We start from the raw sequence: 26,174 nt of genomic DNA on the forward strand, positions 1-26,174 counted from the left end.
CATTTGCGTGCATATTTGCTTCATCAGGGACACTGTTAAGCTTCTCAAAATGTTTGTAAAAGATATATATTTTACTTAACTAGTAATTATTTTACTTAATTTGTCTTTCTTTCAATCACCAAAAACAGATTTAAGGAATGTCAATGGTAAAAATGGAAATAGGATACTGAAATGCTAAGTGTAAGACAAAGTCTTAGTTGTGATTCCTCCAGGTCTATAAGTGTATATGGAGTATTTTCAGGATCATTTACTTGTGCTTTTTACCAGCACTTTTAGGAGAAGTCTGTAAAATTAACTGTATTTAAAATGACTAAGAATAAATATATATTAACAGTTATGATGTTTAATCAGTAATACCACTCAACTTGATCATTTTAATATAGATTACTTATAAATGTGCATTTTAATTATTGAAACACATAGCTATCCCTAAGCCTACAGCATTTTGCATATGTAATTTTTTACACATATATATTGATACCTATGGTGTTATGAGCACCTATAAAGTTGTGTTTACAATATTTATGATCTTACTTTGCATAATCATCTACCATGTGGCCCTAGTATTTTAAAATGTTAGAAATAAAAAGTACTGCCTTATATTCTTGAATGGAATAAAGAGAACATAGAGGGAAAAAAAGGAACATGGAACCCACATGTTCCTTTGACGACTTCACACAGTGAAAAATTAAATGGAATAAAACAACAAGATCAAATGTAAAAAGCAAGAGGAAACAAAGGAAACTAGACTATAAATTCCTCCAGAGTATTATCCTTATTTCCTAGTTCCTTTGTAACTACCCTCAGCACCTTCACTGCTGTTTAACACTGGGCTCTTGCTAAATGTAGCTGACTTGCTGGGAAGAGAGAGCAGTAAGTATATCTGTTTAAGAGAGAGGAAAGGAATGCCCAGGCAAGATGCAAAGTTAACATTATTCACTCTCCATATTACCCTAATGGATATTTTTACCTCCCATATCAAGGATGACATTTTATTGGTTTTCAATTTTTATACCTGCAAATTAATATCTTAATCATTAAAGAGAAGTGTATTCTCTTTAACATGCAGATGTCTAAGTCTGCAAAAGAAAACTTTCTCAGGCACCTATGCAAACACAAAGGCCCAAAAGAAAACCAAAACAAACTGCAATACAAACATAACATTGCAAAAATGTTATATATCTGGTGACACTGGCCTGAAAGACAAATGCTCTTTTACTATAATGGATTTTAGATGCCCCTATAGTCTACAGGCAGAAAGCGAAATGGTCCAATTTCAAAATATTAAAAAGAGCTCCCTGCCCACCCTTCTTTTCTCTCTCTGCAGTCACAATTGCAGAATTCTCACTGAAAGAATTAAGGTTATATTTTCCAGCCTTAGAAAGAGGGGCTACTATCTTCTTAAAGGGAACATACATATCAAAAGTTGAAGCTTAAATATTCAAACAGCAGAGAAACCATTCACCAGAATATGTGGCCTTAAAGATGTTTAAAAATATGCATCTCTTTCTTCCTATGACCATTACCTGCTCTTAGAGGAAGGTAGGAAAGTGAATCTGTCAACCTATTTTGACAACCAAAGATCATGAGAGAAATTATCCTTCAGGGATACGGCCCCAGTACATTTTTTAAAAATAACCAACTCCAAAAATGAAAACTGCAAAATGTTCTGAGTTTGTGGAAACATAAGAAATTTTAAATTCAAGGAAATAAACTTGTGGTTATTTTCATTACCACAGGGAGCATAACGCTTCAGAGGTGACATCTCCATTACCAACAGGTACTATAACAAGGTTCATAAAAGCATGGAAAAAGAATTGTTTTAATTCATAAAAAAATAACATAGTTATATGTAACTAAGAGGCAAAGTCATTAGGAGACAGTCCAGTCCAGTCACTCAGTGGTGTCCAATTGTTTGTAACTCCGTGGACTGTAGCCTGACAGGCTCCTCTGTCCATGGAATTCTCCAGGCAAGAATACTGGAGTGAGTAGCCATTCCCTTCTCCAGGGGATCTTCCCAACTCAGGAATCGAACCTGGACCTCCTGCACTGCAGGAGGATTCTTTACCATCTGAGCCACCAGGGAAGCCTCATACAATAATACAAAAGCCAGTTCAGGACAATAAGGGTACAGGTTTGAATCTCACCTGTGCCATTTGTTAATCATGCAACTATGAACAACTCATAATTCTCTGAAACACAATTCAGTAAAACTGCATTATTACTATATGAAAAAATATAGCTACCTAGAGTTTTTATTTCAGATCTGTTCAGGGGAGAAACTTAGTCCTTGGGATTCAAGTTATTTCTTAGCCCAATGCCATAAATATTCTTAAAGTAGAAATATATGCAGGGAATTTCAAAGAACAAACGTCAAGCACTTTTGGTGCATAAGATAAGACTATATCTATGTGTGTATGAATATGTTAAATATACATCAAAAATTTCCCAAAGTCTACATAAGAAATGATTGGTAGTATTTCTCTCTGGGAAATGAGACTGGGAGTTTTAAGGGGGAAGAGCTCAGGAAGGGATACTTAAACTTTCCCTTTATTCCCTCCTGTAATGTTTAAGCCTTTAACAATGTACATATATTATTATATAATTCAAAAAATAATTTGTAAGACAAACAAATTATCTCCAACATCAGCATGAAGTAATGTATCTTTTTCAGTACATGACAGTAATTAATCCATGCTCCTTTTCTCACAAAGACTAAATGATCTATGAAACTTACAGTATAAAAATTACCAAAAATAATTTGTTTCTAATAGATTAAAATGGCAATAAATGATTTTTTAACAATGCCTTGTAGGTACATGATGCCTTTGGGCTAATGACAAACATTTGTATTGCAAATAGTACAAAAAATTCTCAACATATGCTCCTTAAGAGGTAACCAACCATTATTACTATTACCACTGCCATTTCATAACAATGATGACTATAAACACCTTAGAAAAAATGAAAACACTTTCAGGATAGGAGCCAGTATTATTCTGATGTGTCTTCATGTCTCTGTTGCACACCACAATGCTTGGCACATGATTTTTAGTAATTGTGGAATAAATAAACAAATGAATAAATTTTAAAATGAATGAATAAAAAACACAGGAGCATACCCACTCAAAGCTAGCTCCAAACTGTCAGTGACCACATTGGAGATATCCACTCTTTCATCCTCAGCTCCATCCTGCTTAGAGAACCTGCTCCTGAGAGTAAACCTCTTCTAACTGGCCAGGGGCTCCTGCCTTTGCTCTAGGTTGACTGGACCAGAGGTGGAGACTGACATGAGCTAAGCTTCTAGATTCTCTTGTCATCTACTTCTTTCTACAGGACACTTGAACAAGAAAGCTGAATATGGGCCATGTGAAAATGGAGGAACAAAAGTCAGTCTCTAGAAGTGGAGAGAAATATACCTAAAACTCAGGAGAAAAGAGATGAGTCCCCTTGGGAGGCTTAACTACAACTGGCCTGGGTTTCCTGAGCTACCACTATATTCTTCCAAAACTTCATTTTTTTTCTAACTTTGAGTTTTTGTTCCAGGAAATAAGCTTTGAGACTCCCTGTACAACAACCACCTACAGAATTTCCACTACATGTTCCGGCTTCTCCAAATATTAGTACAGATGAATGATACCTATTTATATCTAAAGCCAATCCCTCTACTTGTGTATTGCATCACATTCCTTCTCACCTACTCTGGGGAAATATAACCCAGCAATTGGGTTCATCCCTTTCTTGACTACAACAATTTTTAGCCATTTACTGAACTAGTCTTTTTAGGACATACAAAGTAGCTGTCATTTTCTCTCATCTTAAAACAAAGCAAAACTTCTGTTGACCCAGTAGTGTCATAGAGCTGGCTTATGTCAGCTTTCAAGAGCCCATCGTGCACATCTGAACTCCTCATTCAGTGAAATCAGCTATAATTAGAGGGCATTTACACTATTAAAGTTGGCAAAAGCAAGAAATCAAACTTGTTTTTCTCCTCAGAGAACTGGTTGTTAACTACCTGCCAGCATATCACTTTCTTGACCTCATGATCTTCACCAAGTACCATCCCTTGTCTTTGCTACCCTTTCCAGCAAAATATGTAAAAGAATTGTGCATAACCATATTTTCCATTTTTTTCATTTGAACGAATTACAATCAAGCTTTTGTCCCTACTAGTCCACTGAAACTGTGTTACCAAGGTCTCCAGTGACTTCCATGCTCCTAAATGCAGAGGTCAATACTCAGTCCTCGTATGACTTCATCTGTCAGCAACCCTTGGCTCAGCTGGTCATTTTTCTCCCCACTCACTGGTCTTTTTTCTCAGTCTCCCTTGCATGTTCTTCCTCTTTCCTTTGCCCTCTTGGTGTCTGAGTGCTCCAGGGCTCATTCGCTGGCCCTATTCCCTTCTCCATCCACACCCGCCCCCTTGATGCCTACTTTTAGACGCGTGGCTCCTCAATCTGTAGCTCCAGCCTGGATCTTTCTCTTGAACTCCACACTTTTAGATCCAACTGACTATATCTCTACTTGGATATTGAAAAGATAACTCAAACTCAGCAAATTCAACACTGCACTTTTAACCTTACTGCCCAAAACTGTTTCACCAGCAACTGAACATCTAAGACAACAGCAACACCATCTTTCGAGTTAGTTACTCGAGCCAAAATCCTTAGAGTTATCTTTGATTTCCTTCTTATTCTCACACCCTGCACCCAATCCATTAGGAAATCTTCTTGGTTCTAGCTCCAAAATATGACATCTCTCCCCCTACTCCAATATTGCTAACCTGGTTCAAACCTATAGCCTGGATTATTCTGAGCCTTTAGTAAAGCCCCATACTGTACTATTAAACAGTGCCCATATTGTTACAAGAGCCAAATGACTCCTTCAAAAGTAAAGCCAGAAGTGTCACTTCTCTGATCAAAACCCAAGGACTGGGACTTCCCTGGAGGTCCAGTGGTTAGGAATCCACCTGTCAATGCAGGGTCACAGGTTCGAACCCCAGTCCAGGAACTAAGATCCCACATCCCCCCAGGAAACTAAGCCTGAGTGCTGCAACTCCTGAAGCCCATGTGCTCTAGAGCCCACGCTCCACAACAAGAAAAGCCACTGCAATGAGAAGCATGCCCACTGCAACTAAAGAGTAGCCCCTACTTGCCACAACTAGAGAAAGCTTGCACATAGCAATGAAGACCCAGCACAGCCAAAATAAGTCAAAAGTTTAAGCACAAAACAAAATCCTTGAATTTGTTCGTTCAGAGTAGAAGTCAAAACCCTGTTAACTTCTGAACCATCTCCTTGTTATTTCCCTCTCACTCATCCTTTTCCAACCACACAAGGCTGCACCTTGAATATGCTAGACATGTTTCTGACTTTGGGCTGTTGCTCCAGCTGTTTGCTTTGCCTGAATCCCTCTTCTCCCATCTATGATTTTGGCTGACTTCCTCACTGCCTTCCTCACTTCCTCCTTACATCTTCCTATTTAATATATTGCAATTTATCCACCAACCCTCTACACTCAGCACCTTGTTCTTTTGTCTTTTTTTATTGCACTTACTACCTCTTAATCTACTTTAAAATTTACTTCTTTGTTATGCTTATTGTCTGCCTCTCCTCACAGGGCATAAAATTCATGAAGGCAAGGATTATTGTCTGGTTTTCTGATGATCTGAGTATTTAGAGTAGTCTGGTTCCTAATAAATTCTCAACAAATATTTACAGATAAAAATTAATAAATGAAAAGAGTGTAAGTGGCAGAGACTTTACTGAATTATCACACAGAAATAAATCAGTGGTTATAAAAATTAGAAGTTTTAGAATTGTTTCCCTAATGAAACTTCCACTTCTACAGTTTTCTAGTTGAAATTTAAAATTTACAGACGAAATGCAGCAGTATTCCCACAACTGTACCTAAACCTCTCTCATATCTGGGACTCAAATCCTGGCTCTTATAAGAGCTCACAGCTCCAGTAGGAGTTGTTCATTTATCAGTGGTGACACAAATGTGCCCATGTAGTATTTTGTACATATGGTGTTAACTTTTATGCTTTAATATATAGGTGCAATATGTCTGAATTATACTTGCTCTAGGAACCATCACTTTTATTTTACTGACTTCTGTGTATTTAAAACCTCAGGCATTATACAATATTGAATTAAAGTTTTTTGGTTGTTTAATTTCCACAGAAGAAAAAGAACGATTGTTTTAACATCCAATTTTTTTCATGGCTTATACAATGCAAAATTCTCCCAAATTTAGGGAGTACATAAGAACTAAATATTAGAAGATGGATGTGGAGTCCCCAGACACCTCTATATCAGCTTCAAGGAGGTTTCTAACACATGCTTATTATGCCTAATTCATCTAAAATATGTTAAATAAAAGAATAATGTATAGGAACTTACAAATATATTGATGAAATACACTCACTCAAACATGAATTTAAAACTTATTTTAGCCAAGGACAAAACTTATTTTAGTCAGTCCAAACTGAATCTTATTTTATATGCTTCAATTTACTCTTATAACAACACAAGGAAACATCTGAAAAAGAGTGATTAATTAATTTTAAATGCCATATGCCCATTTAAACAGAGACAATAAAAAAGAATGAACACAAATATAATGAGATTAAAAACTGAATCCGAAAGAAAACATTAAAAATCTCCAATACAAAAGAATAAAATTAAGAGCATATTATGAATGCATCATGTTAATTTAGTATTAACTAAATTAATAACTATATGGGCTAGATTTTAAAAACCTATATAGCTAACTGATATGTAAATATATAAGCCCACAGGTATATCCATGAAAGACTTCAAAGTTTGCAAATTCATAAACTGAAATGTAATTCTACAAAATAAAAAGATCAATTGAATAAAATATCTTCAAATAATGTATGGGCTGTATTCAAGCTTGTTTTCATCTTTATTTATCAGAAATGTTATCATAATTGAACTATATCACATTCTTGGCTTATAGACATGAAGAAGGACCCAAGCTATAACCAAAGATAACCACTACTGTCAGGGCAGTGGCATGGCCCAGATTTTCTAAAATAGTTTTAATTTCAAACATTCTCTTCCTATTTATTAGTTCAAATCTGAAGTTTGAAAATTCTCTTGGCCTACTGTAATTCTAAGCTTATAAAAATTAATAAATAATTTCAATTAACATATATCAATCCAACAGTGGTAAAGAACCCGTCTGACAATGCAGGAGACATAAGAGACGTGGGATTGATCCCTGGGTCAGAAAGACTTCTGGAGGACGACATAGCAACCCATTCCAGTGGGTTCTTGTCTGGAGAAGTCCATGCACAAGGAGCCTGGTAGGCTAGGGTCCATACAGTCCTAAAAAGTTGGATACAACTGAAGCAAAGTAGCACCACACACATATACACAAGTTCAATTCAGTCACTCAGTCATGTCTGACTCTTTGTGATCCCATGGACTGCAGCATGCCAGGCTTCCCTCTCCTTCAGCAACTCCCAGAGCTTGCTCAAACTCAAGTCCATAGAGTCAGTGATGCCATCCAATCATCTCATCCTCTGTCATTCTCTTCTTCTCCTGCCTTCAATCTTTCATGAACATCCAGTCTTTTCTGATAAGTCAGTTCTTTGCATCAGGTGGCCAAAGTATTGGAGTTTCAGCTTCAGCATCAGTCCTTCCAATGAATATTCAGGACTGATTTCCTTTAGGATTGACTGGTTTGATCTCCTTGCAGTCCAAGGGACTCTCAAGAGTCTTCTCTAATACCACAGTTCAGAAATATCAATTCTTTGGTGCTCAGCTTTCTTTATGGCCCAACTCTCACATCCATACATGACTATTGGAAAAATCATAGCTTTGACTAGACAGACCTTTATCGGCAAAGTAATGTTTCTGCTTTTTAATATGCTGTCTGGGTGTGTCATAGCTTTTCTTCCAAGGAACAAGCATCTTTTAATTTCATGGCTGCAGTCACCATCTGCAGTGATTTTGGAGCCCAAGAAAATAAAGTCTCTCACTGTTTCCACTGTTTCCCCATCTATTTGCCATGAAGTGATGGGACCAGATGCCAGGATATTAGTTTTTTGAATGCTGAGTCTTCAACCAGCTTTTTCACTCTCCTCTTTCACTTTTATCAAGAGACTCTTTAGTTCCTTTTCGCTTTCTGCCATAAGGGTGGTGTCATCTGCATATCTGAGGTTATTGATATTTCTCCCAGCAATCTTGATTCCAGCTTGTGCTTCTTCCAGTCCAGCGTTTCTCAAGATGTTCTCTGCATATAAGTTAAATAAGCTGGGTGACAATATACAGCCTTGACATACTCCTTTTCCAATTTAGAACCAATCCATTGTTCCATGTCTGGTTCTAACTGTTGTTTCTTGACCCACATACAGATTTCTCAGGAGGCAGGTAAGGTGGTCTGGTATTCCCATCTCTTGAAGAATTTTCCATAGTTTGTTGTGATCCACACAGTCAAAGGCTTTGCCCCAGTAAATAAAGTAGAAGTAGATGTTTTTCTGGAATTCTTTTGCTTTTTCTATGATCCAGCGAATGTTGGCAACTTGATCCCTGGTTCCTCTGCCTTTTCCAAATTCAGCGTGAACATCCATTCTCAGTTCATGTACTGTTAAAGCCTAGTTTGGAGAATTTTGAGCATTACTTTGCTTGCGACACACACACATATCAATCCAACAAATAAGATTTTAGGAAGAACATATTATTAACCTCCTTAATTCAACACTTTTTTAAGTACTTTAGCATCATCATTTGTATATAGATGTGTGTGTGTGTGTTAATCACTCAATCATGTCCAGTTCTTTGTGACTTCATGGATTGTAAACTACAAGGCTCTGTCCACGGAATTTTCCAGCTGAAAATAATGGAGTGGGTTGCCATTCCCTCCTGCAGAGCATCTTCCTGACCCAGGGATCAAACCCAAGTCTCCTGCAAGCAAGCAGATTCTTTACCATCTGAGCCACCAGGGAAGCCCAGTAATAACCAACTCCTGTCGTTTTGATCTGACAGGATTTCTACTTGAAATATCTTATTAACTTCAAGTTTTTGTGAGTGAAAATAAACTGCATTTTAAAAAATCTTACAATTTGTTTTCACTAACTCTTTGGGCCTCTCCACCAACCCTTCAGATTAGTTTAAATACTGTTATAAAACCTACACAGTTACTTAACCAACACCTTAGTAGGTTGCTTGAAATCATGGTCACTTATATCCTGATAAAGTAAGAAAAGTAAAGTTAGTCACTCAGTTGTGTCCAAGTCTTTGCAACCCCATGGATGGTAGCCTGCCAGGCTCCTCTGTCCATGGGAATTCTTCAGGCAAGAATACTGGAGTGGGTAGCCATGCCCTTCTTCAGGAGATCTTCCCAATCCACGTCTCCTACGTTGCAGGCAGATTCTTTACCATCTGAGCCACCAGGTAAGCCCAATACATACTAAAAGTCAGGTCCAATCACCACAGAATCATCTGGCTTTGCTAGAGGTAAAGGATTCCCCCAGGGAGGAACAGATTTTCTAGAACTTTCTGCAGGGGTCCACTTTGATATTACTTACAACTCTCCTTTAAGAATTTCCTAATAGCAAATAAGCACAAAGAACAATCAAAATACCAGGCAAAGACTGACCCTAAAGGTAGGACTGTCCTAGATATTCAGCTTTACTTGTACCCTAGTGGGCAAGAAACCAGAAGCATGTGCTGTAATTATTTGTCTGTCATCTCAGAAGCAAGCATAGGAAGAAGGTGAGTAGACCATAAGGTGAACTGGGATGATAGGGAAGACCAGCTGGGAGTCCAGGAACCAAATTCCCCCTTCTTTCTTCCAGGGTTATTGATGCATAGATGCTGTGCAGCTCACTCCTGCCCCACGATCTTGCTTTCATTCCAAACTTCATTTTTTTATCCCCACAACTGTCTGCTAACTTCCTATTAACATCAGAAAAGGTGGCTCCAGTTTTGACCAGTCTACAGGCAATGGGTTGAAGTGGGTCACGGAAAACATGAAAATAGCTGATCTAGTTTTCACAAGGTCTTTCATGGACTGAATGGGAATTATTCAGAAAGCACTGGAGGAAATAAATATTCATATTCTGTCTTTCTGTCTGTATTTCTCTCCTTCATGGCCTTTTTGTATTTGATTTTGATGGGAATCTGTATCTCTAAGGAAACCTTTAAAAAATGCAACCTTTAAAAAATGCAGCCAGTACCTAAATTATCTTAAGCTAATTATAATATGCCAGACAGAAGGTATGAATGGGTCAAGATTTATAATTTAAGTGAATATTGTCACAGATTCTCTGTATCATCTACATTGTTTTCTGGTTAATATATATAAATACTTTTTTAAAGTCAAGGTTGAAATATGACACGGTTTCCTGATGAGGAAAGCAGAAACAGAGGGAACAGGGATGCAATAAATAAATAAAATCAGGCTTAACAAAAACTTTGTATTTATTCAACAACTATTCATTTGCTAAAAAAATTATTGTGTGCCTACTATGTGCCAGGGAACAAAAAAGTAGCTCCTGCCTTCATATCATAGTATTGAGACAGAAAATATACTATAAAAAACAATTAATAGTGATAACTGCTATGGAGAAAAACTAAGCTGGGAAAGAGAGCAGCATGGGAGTGGGCAAAGATGTTCTATCTGAGCTGCTGACCTGGGAGCGGTACAGGGAATAAAGGGAGGAAGCAAGGTCTGCACCTGGCTCCCTGTGGAGGATAAAGGTATTCCAGGAAGAGGAAGCAGCAGTGATAAAGGCTACACTATGTGGGGTCTGAAGGGTTACCAAGAAACCAGTGGGATGGAAGCCTGGGGTCACTGCGAAGTGAGATAAGCAATGAGACTGGAGAGAGAATTAGAGGCCAAATGATATGGGGACTTATGGGCCCTGATAGGTCTTTGGATCTCCAGCACTCTTGCCTGGAAAATCCCATGGACGGAGGAGCCTGGTGGGCCACAAGCAGTCCACGGGGTCGCTAAGAGTCGGACAAGACTCAGTGACTTCACTTTCACTTTTCAGTTTCATGCATTGGAGAAGGAAATGGCAACCCACTCCAGTGTTCTTGCCTGGAGAATCCCAGGGACGGGGGAGCCTCATGGGCTGCCGTCTATGGGGTCGCACAGAGTCGGACACAACTGAAGCGACTTAGCAGCAGCAGCAGCAGATCTTTGGATTTATTCTGAATGTGATGAAAGTCACTGGAAAATGTGCCATGATTCGATCTATCTTTTTGAAACTCCATTGGTTTGCCAGACTGACAATACATTGTAAGCAGATGAGAGTGGAAGCAGGAAAACCAGCTGTGGGGCTAACGCCGAAAGGCAGTCCAGACATGATGATGATAGGGACTAGAAATGGGAAGGCAGGGATGGAAAGAAGGATCAACTTCGGGATACACCCTTGAACGTACAGACAACACAGACTGCGGACAGGGCTGGATGTTGTATGTGAAAGAAAGTAATCAAGGATGAATTGAGGGTTCTTGGCCTGAGCAGCTGAATGATGGTAATGCTGATACTTACTGAGATGAAACACATTGGGGCCAGGAGAAATTTGCGAAGTTGAGGCTAAATGGAAACCAAGTGTTCTGTGCTAAGCAGGTTAACATGGAGATGCCTATTAAATGATGATAAGCAGTGGGAGCATGGAAGAGAGGCAGGTGCTAGAGATAAGTGCTTGGGGTCATCAGCATGTAAATGGTTTCTAAGCCATGGGAGTAAGGGTGAGCGCCTCAAGAGTGCAGGTCCAGAGAAGGACACGTAGGTGGACTGCGCCTTGGAATGCACCAGCATTGTGAGGTGGGAACAAGGAGGAGGATTCCGTAAAGAAAGCTTCGGGGACAGCAGTGAGGTAGGAGGAAAACCAGAAATGTGAACACTAGCCAGGAATACTAGCCAAGAAAGTGTTCAAGGGTAGCAAATGCTGTTGAGACGGCAAAGACGAGGTCTGGAAGTTTCAGTAAAGGGACAAGCATAAAAGCCTGATAAGAGTGTGGTCAAGAAAGAATAAGAGGCAAGCGTGCAGAGAAAACCAGGACCTTTGCCGAACTAGCAAAACATTGCCAGGAATTGTGTTCCATGTTGTTCCTCAGCTCTTTTCCGTTTAATTGTCAGTGTGGCCTCCAGTCATTTCAGTACTGAACTTCTGAGTTCAGTGTTTGGTGCTGCTGTTCAAGCTTCACTTTAAGCAGTTTAAGTAAGAAATAAAAGAAGGCAGAAACTATGCATGCACTTCAATTTAAGATTCTTCTATAAACTAACCCATGTTGTCATTAGCATTACATTATATTAATCAGTTAATTATCCGATGTTAATATTTATGTAGTGATTTTTTTTCTGTGTTTGCCTAAGAGAAGTTAAAGAACTGCAAAGCATTCAAATGACAATTTTTAAAGCCTATGTTGGAATTAATGAGTGTTTAGCTAAACAGAATTAGCTTTTGTGGACATCAGGTCTCTGAGATCATTTTGAAAGAGTAGGAGGAAAGTGATAAGACTTAATGTTATGGCTGTGATTATGCTTTTGTTTTTCCTTTCCTTCTTTCACTACAAAACAAAATGAACTATTACACAGACAGGTGAAAAGTGTACTCACATATTTAAAAGATGTTATAGCTGTTTTCCTATTTCTTTTTGAACTTGACCCTTTTTTCAGTATACCTCTTATTGACTTTAAAAAGAGTATTATGAATAATAATTACCAGACAATGTTAAAAGAAAAACTCCTTGAAACCATGAGCAAAACAGTTTCACTTTAATGTATCTGCATGTATCCAAATTTTACTCCTATATCAAGATCCAACTATTGAGATAAACCAACTGAGACTTCCCCAAACCCCTCCTCTTGGAATAAACTCTCACCTTGTTAACTTTAATAATATTTTAACTGTAAATCTCATGTTTTTCATTCATCTGGCTAATATTCAGTTTCTGCTTATTATGGACTGGCACTCCTCTAGGTTTCAGCTGTTATCAGCAAACAAAACAAAGATCCCTGCCTTATGGAGCTGAGATTCTAATGAGGAGCAGACAACAAATAACAGATATTGTAACAAGTCATCACCTAGGGTTGGAAGGTGATCAATTCTGCAGTAAGAAAATATGTAAAGCAGAGGAACAAAGTGCAGGGGGGGGAGTCCCAATTTTTAGTACAGTGATTAAAGTAGGACTTATCAAGAAAGTGAAATCTTAACAAAGACCTTAGGGTTTGAAGAAGGGGAGGGAGTTAGCAATGTGGATCTGTGGGTAAGAGCTTTCCAGGCAGCAGTAGAAGCCAATGGAAAGAGCCGGAAGAAACACTGGGGGCATTTTTGAAGACCAGCAAAGAGACCAGAGTGGCTTGAGTGCTGTGAGCGGGGGAAAGAACAGTAGGAGTTGGGGGTCAGAGGCTCATGGGGTGGGGGTAAAGGACAGATTACGGCAGTAAAATGGAGGCTATTACAGAGTTTTGAGCTGAGGAGTGACATGACCTGACATTCAGTTCAAAAGGACCCTCTGGCTGTTATATTGAGACTATTGGGATGCACTGGGGTCGGGGAAGAAATAAGAGTAGGAAAACGAATTAGCAGACCCTGGCTAACAAGAGGTGGTATTAACTTAGACTCGATGAGAACAGTGGAGCTGGCTGGAGAAGTGGCTGGAGCTTTTAACATTGCATTTTTAAACTGAGCCATATACATGAGCATGTCTCATCATCACTTCTAGGCTATTCACTCCTTGAAACCAAGACTTGGGTTCATGCTTACATGTCCAACAAGGGGTGCTCAGTCATATGGCTAAATGAATGAATGGTCACCAGACAAAAACTCTAACTTATCTACCTCTGTGGCAAACACCCTGAATTTTAAGACATATTTATGAATGGATAATAGCACCACCAACAGCATCGATTTTGAATTAAAAGCAGAAAAAATTTGCACACTGTGTAACTGTTGGCAAATAATATAAAAGGAAAGATGTGTTCCTTTTAGGGAGACACATGAGTTTTAAGGGAAACACATGAGTTTCCCTTAACTGCTTACAAGTTTCTAGAAGAACTCTACCGCTTCTGCATTTTCTCTGCTTTCTCCTTAAGGTAAAATAGTAGCCAATGGAGAGAAACTTCCAGAAAATACAGATTTACAGTAGATTTTATCATGGAAATATTTATCATCATAAAAGCCAGTCAAATGACATTCCATAATACTAACCCTTAGTGTAGTTAACACTGCAGAGAAGAAATCTATCTCTGTCTTCAAACCCCATTATATATAATAAAAAAAAAGAAAACAAAAGATTGCATATAAAATAAATAACTTCTCCAATACATATATATTTGACATTACAATAGCCAACTAATGCAATCATTTGGCATTAAATCAAATTTCTGAAACTTCAATGTAGCAAGTGGGAAATTCCTACAGAAAAAAGGTTGCACAATGATGTCCATTCATTTGGCTTCAGAATCGAAGCCAAAGAATTTCTCTTTTTCAGTAAAGTAGTCCAGGTTTTTGAAATGCAACATCTAATTTGGGTACAGAGTTCAAGAAAAGATGCTACATATTGTGCAAGTAATTTGCTACATGTACATATGAAAAATCAGGAAGGGAATGGATTTCTCTCTCTCTCTTTAAAAATATGATGTCAGAGTGTGGGTTCTAGGCTGCTACAATTCCTAATTGAGTCAGAAATCTGGAGGACTTCATCTCTATCTAAGATATGTCCCTATTTCCACTTTTTTTAGTAACCATGGAGAAGACTGAGTTCAACTTATGATAAATCTAGTTGGAAAATATCAGCCTGAATTATAGATTAATGCTTTGAGACCGTGGTTCATCCATCTAATCATTTCACAAATATTTATTGAGCACTTAATATTGGGACACCCTGACAAAAATAAGGGAGCTAGGGAACCCTTAGCATTATGGCAGAGAAAGCAAAAGGAAAGGGAATTTTTAGTACAGAGCAGGCATAATCTTGAGCTGATTTTTAGAACCATGCCCCAATAACAGTGCCAACGATGGAGTGACAGAAGTAGGCAGGAGGATCATTTCAGAGGCTTAACAGGAAAAAGTTAGGAAATAATGAGGGACCGACTACAGAAAATGATGGTGGGCACGGAAATAAGCAGCAAGTTCAAAATATATTTAGCAAATAGGCCATTGTGGTCTTGATGGAACAGACAGAATGAAGGAAGGTGAGGGGCTTAGGACAACTGCTGGCTCTTCAGGTGAGAGAATGGTCGGATGGTGGGCTGTGCTCTAAGGTTAGGAATGCAGATGTAAAAACAAATAGCAGAGAGAATTCTTTTTAAAAATCAAAAACTCTGGCATGATACATATTTGAGATTATGACTGAATTTATAAATATAAATCTGTGGTCTAAAGACAGCCTACCCAATGAGCTTATCCAAAGTCACAAATAGTAAAGAGATCACTAAAGAATACTTACAAAAACTTCCTTCCTTTTCTCTGGTCTCCTGATGCAAAGTATTGATAAGATAGAGACTAGTAGACAATACTGCACTTGTGCTGAGTTGCTCAGTCATGTCGCCTCTTTGTGACCCCGTGGACTGTAACCCACCAGGCTCCTCTGTCCATGGAACTTTCTAGGCAAGAATACAGGAGTGGGCTGCCATTTCCTTCCCAAGTAGACAGTATTAGATTTTAGATATTTGAGTCTGGTGAGTATTTACCAAATTTGGACCTTCTATTATACAATTGGGGCTTCCCTAGTGGCTCAGCTGTAAAGAAACCGTCTGCCATGCAGGAGTTCAATCGCTGGGTCAGGAAGATCCCCTTGAGAAGAAAATGGCAACCCACTCCAGTATTCTTGCCTGGAAAGTCCCATAGACAAAGGAACCTGGAAGGCTACAGTCCATGGGGTCACACAAGAGTCAGACACAATTTGGTGACTAAACAACAAATTATGCTATTGGAAGCATGGCTTCTTGAAAATTTTTCTTCTATTTCCCACAAAAAATCTTAGAATATGATATTTTAGGGAACACTGATATAGAATGGACAGCAAAGTAAAACAATTTTCTAAATATTTGACTTTCCTTACAGATTAATAATGGTGACTTTTTCATCTGGGATTCTAATTTCTAACTAACTCACTCATTAAAATTCACTCAATACCCCGTGAAATTTCATTTTTCAAGGACTTCTGTACCATAAAAAGAAGATGAAAAATCTCTGATCATTTGTCATTTTTGTGTTAGTATTCAGTACCTCCCCGCCACCCCCGACCCTTCTTTTTTTTTGCTTCCAAATCTGCACTAAGAACATCGACAATGCCCAAGAAATGAATCCCTCTGCAAGCAGGCCATTCTGAGTTACAAATCTGATGTATCACTGTGCACAGCTCCCATTAAATAATTTCTACAGTTTCAATAATTAAAAAAACTCTTGAATAATACACCTCAAGACAGTCTTGAGAAAATTTATATTTTTATCTTTCTACATTCATAAATAATGGTAGACTACACAAGTAAGATCCACCAATAGGATGCTTCCATTCCAAACTGACAGATTTTTATTAACCTATTATAAAATGAAGAAGTCCTATATGCCCAATAATTTTAAAAACATCTAAATCAATGCTTTTCAAATTGCAGGTTGTGACCCCTTTGTGGATCATGAAATCAACTTGGTGAGTCACAACTGGCATTTTTACAAGACAGAATATATGGAGTAGAGTATATCAGAATGCATTACATTTTATAAGAGCATATGTGGTTTTGTGAAAGTTGTGCACATATGTACGTACTAGATCCTCATATAAGTTATTTCGTACCAAGAGTTGCATTCAAAGAAATGGTTTAAATACCTTGTCCATGGATGTTGAGAAATGCCAGGGATTTGTAGCTCAAATATGAAGTGAAATAAATTTTATTAAAAGGGAAGATTTATTTTTGTACAACACTCCTCTGAGAAGCACTCACCAACTTCAAGCTGTCAAGTATCTTACAGAATTAATACCTAACAAATAGCATCAAAGGTTTCTTCCATACTATGTTTTGTTACTGGGAATAATTGGCCTAATATCATTAAATAACAAATTTTCACTTGCATGGTTTAGTCTTTCTATTTAATTAAGGACAGAAGTCTCATTCAGTTACATTGATCTTATACTTTAGAATAAACTCAGAGCTTGAAACATAAAATGTACCATATGAGTTTTTAATGCAGGAGGACCCTTAAAAGATAAGAAAGCAATTGTAATCCTCGTGAAAAGCATACAAATGCCTATGTTATCATTATTACAACCTATGCACATACACTCAAATGTTATTAATATGTACAAACTATAGGATATTCTACTGCACTTAAAAAATGAACACAAATACAATTCTAATAATTATGCTTCACTGTAATTTTATGAGAACCCTAAGAAATAGAAAAGTTTGAAACAATGTTTTATTTATACTACCAAAAATAAGTTTTATCCATGGAGATGGTGAAAAACTTAGCTTAGTATCACACCACCCAGTTATTCCTTGCTAATGATTCCTTAATTTAAGGAATTTGTTTGCAATTCCTTAATTGCAAACAAGTTTTAGATCAGTTGTTTTCAATAAAGTATCAGTCATGAGTTTTACCTTGAGATAGTTTAAACTTGAAATAGTCCTCTTTTGAGAGAGCTATAGTAAATATGAAGTTCATATTTTATTTCATTCATATCATTCCATTCCTTAGGTTCTTTATGGTTTTTTAAAAATCCATAATATAATTCTATGAGAGTTAACATAATAGACTGTAACAGCTGTTATGGTCTATTGTGTAAATAAGTAATTACAGAATTTACAGACTATCATGTAAATATGTAATTATGGACTTTTTAAAATGTGCATTATTTACTCGATAGTCTATCGTTTACATATGTAATTATGGACTTTAAAACATGTATTATTTACTCAGTCTGTAACAGCTCCTTGGGACAGAGTCGTTCTGGCCTATTGGGTAAACATGTAATTACAGAAATTTTTTAAATATGTATTATTTATCTGATAGTGCTGCTACAGATTATCACATCCATATGTAATCACAGATCTTTAAAAAACGGTTATCGTTACTTTGTATAATGCTTTTTGCAAGTCAACTCAGAGACTTGCAATTCATGGATCAGATGTCTAAAACTATGCAGTGATTCTATCATATAGAATATTTGCAAGAAATAGTGGTTTTCTACAAGTCACATAAGTAAATTTTCAAGTTCCCCCCAAAATTTAAAGAACTGATCTCAAAAGAATAAACTGTTTTGATAGTTAAGGTTACAATACTCTAGTTAAAGATTCTATATTTCATTTTTTCACAGTTATCTACACTACCATAATTCTTTTAAGAAGCCAAAATCTCTTATCATATTTCGCTTCTTTCAGATAGGGTCTGGAATGCATTTCACCTGTTGTCTTCTTTTATATTCAATTATGAACATTTTAGGATGACAATTTAAACCACTTGCCAATTTCTGTGGTGTAAATATTCCCATCAAGACTGATTTCAAGATACCAAAGGGATGTCACTTAACTCAGAGTGCCACTTAACAGCCAAACCAGAACTGTGGGTCATAGTCTATTTCAGCACACCACTACTTCTTAGACCATTTCAAATTTCAACTATTGATTTGGGTACCCAAGTCTTACTTTCCATAAACTCTGAGGGAGTCAGAAACAAAAGCCCAAGTGCCAAGGTTACCTCAGGTAACCTTTAAAACTTGTTTCTTCAGTGTTTTGAGCAGTAAGTACTCTGAGGTTGAGGGGTCGAGGAAGCATTGTTCAGTGTATTGGAGAGAAGTCTTGGACTCAGTACAATTGAGGTATACCTATGAAAATGGCTTGGCAAGAATGTTATAGAAGTAATTTAAGTATCAGATGGTGGTTAGGCTGGAAAACTTTAAGATCTCTTCTAATCCTATGAAATTATGATTTTATAACTTAATAAGTAAATGAGATAAATGTTAAGTATATCACATTTCAAGATCACCCATAGTTCCACAGTTGTATATTAATAAATATAATTGCCATTTTTAACTGAGTAATAAATAGTAAGCTCAGCTAGGCAACTCTTGGAGGATAGACCTTTAAGCAAGATGCCATATAAATGAACTTCAGACACTGCTGATACAAAAACTAAGAATGTTAAACTAAGGAATTGCCTTTTATTTTAACAAAAAACTTAAACCTTGCTATGCTTCCCACATAGCTCAGTTGGTAAAGAATCCACCTGCAATGCAGGAGACCCCAGTTCAATTCCTGGGTCAGGAAGATCCGCTGGAGAAGGGATAGGCTACCCACTTCAGTGGGCTTCCCTTGTGGCTCAGCTGGTAAAGAATCCACCTGCAATGTGGGAGACCTGGGTTCAAACTCTGGGTTGGAAAGATCCCCTGGAGAAGGGAAAGGCTACCCACTCCAGTATTCTGGCCTGGAGAATTCCATGGACTGTATAGTCCATGGGGTCGCAAAGAGTCTCACATGACAAGTAACTTTCACTCACTCAGTGTCAGTATTTCAGTATTTTTTTTATGAACTGAAATTCAGAAACTGAAATGTTAAAATACTTCCTTGTTTATTCCAGTTTTTAAAACTCTGACTGAAAATTCATATAAAATCATACAGATGGATAGTATAACCACTGGCTATTAATTATTTCAAATATTCCTAATTTCAAATTTAGGGGAGTCTACACTGATCTCCTTATAGAGTACAGACAAGGGATCAGTGCACGTATATATGATTAATTCTCTACAGGGCAGTATTAAATACATTATACTGTTTTGCGAATATAATAGATTGCTAGAACAAAAGAACTTTCAGGGAATTTCCATCCAAAGGAAATGAGATAGTATATACATTTGGCTAAGATGCTTATTTCGTTTCATTCACCACTCAAAACATCCTGTGGAAGACATGACTTTCCATACATACTATATTTTAGTTGTGTGTAGCTTAATCAAGACCTGCCACCATGGGTTGCATACCTTCAGGGAGAGATCGTGTTGCCCAACGTTTAAATTCCCATGTAGAGCAAAATACAAAATATACATTGCATTAGAGTATCACATGGCCAACAACCGACTAGAGAGCATGCCAGGAAGGGGGCAGGTGCTGTCTGCCAGAGGCTGCAATTTAATATCGTGCTATAAAAGCAATAGGAGGCTCCCGTTCATCTGAAACCTAGAACCTATAATAAAAACAGTGAACAATTCAAAACTGGCATGTTACTCCTACTGGCTGTTTATGTGCTAGGATCTTTCATCATGCCAAAGTTGCAAACTGTGTCGAGTCCTCTGAAACAGCTGGGCTCTTCTTACTAGTAAGGTGGACTTTGGAGTAGTGAGGGATTTACTGTATATGAAAGTCTGTTTTCTTTAAGGAAATGGGGATAATATATGTCCTAATGGTTTTTTGAGGAACTCGCTTGCTTGGGGTTTATTAAAAGGCTGAACTACATGATTTTAGATAAAGACGTCAACAGTTAACAACCTGAGGCACAGAAATGGGAAAGGTAAGCCAGAATTTATAAATGTTCATTTCATCCAGGTGCACCGTACATTAAACAATAAATGCATCCCAGAAGTGAAATGAAAATAACATACTTATAAATTGAATCATATTTTAAATTAACTAGGGATATGGTTATGGTTTGGAAAAGGGTACGGCAACCCACTCCAGTATTCTGCCCTGGAGAATCCCATGGACAGAGGAGCTTGGCAGGCTGCTCCATAGGGTCACAAAGAGTCAGACACAACTGAAGCGACTTAGCACACAAGCACACACACGGTTGTGGTTATTTAAAGGTAGCTTCAGCTGGGTTTTGCTAATGTGGATGGTCAATTTCCAATCTGTCAATTTCCGATATATGAATTTTCCCATGTTAAATTTTACAGCAGACTGTGTGTGTGTGTATATGTGTGTATATGTATAATACTTGCAACTATATGCCCTTTCAGATATTCTAAAAGTCATACATTTATGATCAAAATACAGTAAAGGAAATACAGGAAAATAAATGTCTAGCTTGATCCATATGGATCTTCTGGGTTTAAACAAACATATGAAATATTTGCTTGAACAAGATTGTGTTAGAAAATGAAAAACAAAGGTTTTCACAATTGCAGTTAGTTATCTGTGAAGTGGGAGTGCCAAGCAGTAAAACTCCGTGTCCACTTGGCTGCAACAATTAATATGGAGCTATCTTCAAGGTGGGATTATGGGCAATGGAGCCTCTAGGGAAGGCTGTTTTGCCCATGCGTTAAATCCTCATTTTGTGTGAACTTAATGAAAAGATTGCAATATGTTCTGTCAATGGTTCCTAGAGCATGGAGATGTCTCTTTCTTTTTCCCCTGAGTAAACGTTAGTCAGATTTGTGCTGAATTTTATGGAAGAAAATGTAAAGAAAGTGTGTGCTTTTTACTTTGTTTAAAAGTCCCGAAGATAGACTTGAAATCATGGAGGGAAACGCAGCTGGTCCAGAGATATAGCATTGACTGGATACACAATCAGTACATTTGGAAACTTTGCTGTGTTTGGGGAAAACTTCTAACATTGTACAATATCAAGGAGAAAAGAGTTGAGTTTTTCTATAGCATTTTAAATTAGGCAATTGCTATTTTCAATAGAAGCTCATTGGTCTGCTCTAAAAAAGTTTTTTTTTTAATTTATTATTCTAACTAATTTGAATTCACAAATATGACATGCTCCAGTCAGAATAAAGACTGGTTATGCACAGAAATGTTCAGATGCTGTAATACAGTCAAGTGTATGCTGATCTCATTTTGATCAAAGACTATTTAGGATAGCAAAGAAATGCACAATACTAAGTAACAAAAAGCCCAGAGTAGAACTGAAAGGAACAGAAACCAACAGGCCCCTCACAGTCGGTATATGTGCTAGTAGGTACCCAGCCAGGTTTCAGGCTCCCCTAGCAAACCCTCCATACTCTAGGTACATCAATAAGGAGGGCCTCTTGGAGCTGAACTGATACTCGGACATCTCTATGAAGCCAAGGGTCACCCAGAGATATCCACATGGTCAGGTTCTGCCCTTCACACAGCTTCAATCCAAGGCTTATATAGAAAAAACTTGTTTTCCTATAGGGTTGCTGAAAAGCACATCACCTTGGAATTTCTGAGACTGTAAAATATTCAGGATCCCAGCAACAACTCACAGAGGCTCATCATAATTTAGCACCAGTGACTCAACTACTTAATCCCTGAACTCTGTCCTTACCTGGAACCCAGGCCTCAGAAATTTTGGAATCTAAGCAGGACTTGATTCAACAGGCCAGCGTTTGTTTTTAACAGCAAAAAGTTATTTGGATGAAAGGGGATCATAGAGACAATTTAGTCAGATCCCTTCACTTTAAAGAAAACTAAGACCCCCCAAAATTGGCATCATTTGACACAGCTGGTTAGTGGCCCAGCCACAAGTGGATTGTCATTCCAAGGGAAAGGAACTACCATTTGTAAAGCTAAGTGTAAGGTAACACATGTTATCTTATTTAATCCTCACAGATTCCTAAGAGGTACTCTTCTTTATCATCCCCTTTCATAGAGTAAAGTAAGTGAGAATTAGAACAGTGACTAACTTGCCCCAAATCATATACTTTCAGGGTAATTTGCTACAGATCCATTCACCAAATGGCCAGTTTACCAAATGATGAATAGAAGAATGGCCAATTAGCTGAATTTATCAAGAGCTTGTTGCTTTAAACTATTGCTTTTATAGCAATTAATATTATCCATAGTCAGTAAAGCTTTCAAGATTATTTTTAAAGTTGAATATTTTAATTTTGTTGTCATGGCAACATTTTTTAGGAACTTGAATTCACTCCATATTGGTGACTGCTGCTGCTAAGTCGCTTCAGTCGTGTCCGACTCTGTGTGACCCCATAGATGGCAGTCCATCAGGCTCCCCCGTCCCTGGGATTGTCCAGGCAAGAACACTGGAGTGGGTTGCCATTTCCTTCTCTAATGCATAAAAGTGAAAAGTGAAAGTGAAGTCGCTCAGTCATGTCCGACTCTTAGCGACCCCACTGACTGCAGCCCACCAGGCTCCTCCGTCCATGGGATTTTCCAGGCTAGTATATGCCAAATTTGAGGTCCTAATCACATGGTCTGTTATAAAACCCCTTCTGGGTCTTCCTAGTTCTTTTCTTCTGCTTATAATAAATGGTATAGACTTTCATCTCAAATATTCCTGCAAACTGACAAAGAGACAGAAGGCATAACCTTTCTGAATTTTATAAGGTTTTTAGCAAATTGAGTTGCACAGGATAGTTTAACGGCACTAAGTTATATCTTAAAATTTTAGTTTAGTATTTAGTCTTAATTTTAAGTTTTTAAAATTTTATTTTGCCTTAGCCATAAGCCCTGTAGCTATGCAGCACATTCACAGGTCCGTATCAGCTGTCATTTCCTGTATGTTTCACATTTCAGATACTTTTTAAATGTTTGGGATATTAAGCCATCTATTTCATTTGCTTTATCAATCTATGAGCCAAAAAAGTAGAAAAGGGAGTGGGCCAGATTAAAAATGACAGAAACTTACCTTGTCCTCCTGATTTATCAAAGGTCTTGAAGACAAGCACAACAGTGTGACTTGAAATACAGTCATTATAATTCCAAAAGTCTGAGATCAACACTCAGGAAACCAGAAGCCCACATTGAATTTTAGTCAGTGCCTATCAACTAGTTAACATAAAACTGCTGCAGCAAAAATGAAATCTAAGAAGAGTTTAACACTAAAACTAAAATATCCCCAGAGTTGCTGCAATCACCTTATACAACAGGATTTGCCATAAACTTCAGGAAAGCTTAATAGAAGGAAAGCTTTGTTGAATTAGTGATGTGGCAAACTGATCATTTCATGAATTGCTCAATAGGGAAAGTGGATTTTGGTGAACTGACTTTCAGAGAGGTTATTTTTGGAGAAATAACAACTCAAGGAATAGGTGCTTTAAAAAGTTATTTTTTTGGTTAATTGACCTGCTTCTGATCACCAGAATATAAGCCATGGAAACCTTTCAGCTGATTTCAAGACTCAAATTCTAGCCTCTTTACATACTCTTTCCAATTAACCACATAACCATTGGCGAAAAAGTAGAAAGATTTTTGAAGTTCTCAAAACCCAGAGAAGAGAAATGTGGACTGAAAGTTTTAGATCACTGAAGAAGTTCCCTTTTAAAATGTATTAAAATAAGTATAGTGAATAAAATCTCATACTTGAGTTCAATGCAAATCATGTACAATTCGTTCCAACAGAAGAGTGAGATCCAGTGATTTTGACTAGTGAGAAAGAGCTCCCCTTGATACCAAGAACTTTAATTTGAGCAAGACTTGAACATTTATATTCATATCATGTGGATCTGTCTGGCCAAAGTTAATTTGAGCATGTCACTTTATTCCCTGCACAGAATATCTAAAGCTTTAAGGCATATTCAGGGAGCCTTTTTTTTTTTTTTTTTTTTTCTTGAAACACAAACACTTACGCAACGCTCTCATTAACTGGAACTTTCGCATCTCCACTGAAGTGAAAACAGGACCTAAAGCTCTGTCCTACCTAGTGTATGTCAAATAACACAGATTAGAGAGGGTGCATTTGACAAAGGCATTTTACTCAGGCATTTGAAGGAAAGAGTTAGACGAGTCACAAACCTGCATAGCCATGAAATAAAAATAACTGCAGTGATGTTTAAAAGATATCCTAAAATGAAAAAAATTTTAAATATTCAATAAAGGCAAAATTTTGCCTATTAGTCATCCGACTTTATCCCAGTTTGTCACCACCATTGAAAAGCTGTGTCTCTGCAACTTTAAAGCTAAAACCATTCCCAAGTCATCTGGAGCCACAAATGGACTTAGGAGCATGCTCTACGGTATAAGTGAGAAACAATTATTTGCTAGCATCCTCAGGTTGGAATAGTCTAGCCAATTCTGCCCACAGAAATATAATGTGAGTCATATATCTGTATCAGTTGAAAATTTCTAGGAGATACATTTTTAAAAGTGAAAAGCAGGCGAAATTATTTTAAAAATACATTTTCTTTAACCCCAAGTGTATCCAAAATATTAGCATTTCAACATGTGATCAATACAAAATATTATTGAGATTTCACAATTTTTTGGTAATAAATCTTCAAAACTGGTGTCTATTTTATTCTTACCACACAACTCAATTTAGACTAACCACATTTCAAGCACTCCATGGCCACATGTGGCTGGAAGTTACTGTATCGGATGGCACAGGTCTTATTCGAACCACAGTCAAAGATTTCTAACCTACAGTCTTATTTGAAAAGGGACGATATTTGAAGGTATTGAAATTGGGTGATTCTGTCCGGATTGGACCGGCCAACAATTTATCGCCAATTTTGAACATTAGACATTTTGAGAATACAGACCAAAAGAACACCATTACAAGAGCTCCTTTGCCAACAAAGGTCCATCTAGTCAAAGCTATGGTTTTCCCAATAGTCATATATGGATGTGAAAGTTGGACTATACAGAAAGCTGAGTGCTGAAGAATTGATGCCTTTGAACTGTGGTGTTGGAAAAGACTCTTAAGAGTCCCTTGGACTGCAAGGAGATACAACCAGTCAATCCTAAAGGAAATCAGTCCTGAATATTCATTGGAAGGACTGATGCTGAAGCTGAAACTCCAATCCTTTGGCCACCTTCTCTGCACCCCACCTCCAGTATCTACTACAGTTCCCTCCATTGGATTATCAAGAGCAGCTGTTATTTTTTAGAAAAATAAATATACATTTTTTAAAATTTACTTATTTGGCTTCACTGGGTCTTCATTGTGGCATGCAAACTCTTAGCTGCCGCATGTAGGATCCAGTTTCCTGACCAGGGATCAAACCCGGGCCCCTTGCATTGAGAGTACAGAGTCTTAGCCACTGGACCACCAGGGAAGTCCCAAGAGCAGCCATTCTTAAATGTAGTTTTCCCTTTATTTTGACACACAAGGTAAAAGTGCCTCTATTCTGAGCCTTTGAGTGGGGGTGCTCCATCTCCTTGTAATGCCCTTTGAATAGTGCTCCCTACATCCCTACACCTCCAATACCTGGCTGACCCCTGACTACTGTCCAGAGTCAACTTTGCTTTCATTTACTCTTAAAACCTCTAGGCCACCCCAAAGACCATCCAAGACTACCCCCAAAACCCAGACCCAATGTTCTTT

At 37.6% G+C, this 26,174-nt stretch overlaps 2 long non-coding RNA genes across 3 annotated transcripts in view; one reads left to right on the forward strand and one right to left on the reverse strand.

The window, feature by feature from the left end:
• The window catches only part of LOC147363268 (uncharacterized), a 588,890-nt gene that overhangs the window by 549,779 nt on the left and 12,937 nt on the right, over window positions 1-26,174 (reverse strand). The gene's annotated exons all lie outside the window — the stretch shown is intronic.
• Window positions 10,441-24,764, forward strand: LOC147363269 (uncharacterized). The gene is made up of 3 exons (XR_015135930.1): window positions 10,441-11,858; window positions 16,604-16,638; window positions 20,398-24,764. It is a non-coding gene; the product is annotated as an uncharacterized LOC147363269 (long non-coding RNA).

This window comes from Bos grunniens, chromosome 11 (assembly GCF_055505025.1).
Source record: "Bos grunniens cultivar Pamir isolate PY7600 chromosome 11, Bosgru_T2T1.0, whole genome shotgun sequence".
In the NCBI taxonomy this organism is placed as follows: Eukaryota; Metazoa; Chordata; class Mammalia; order Artiodactyla; family Bovidae; genus Bos; species Bos grunniens.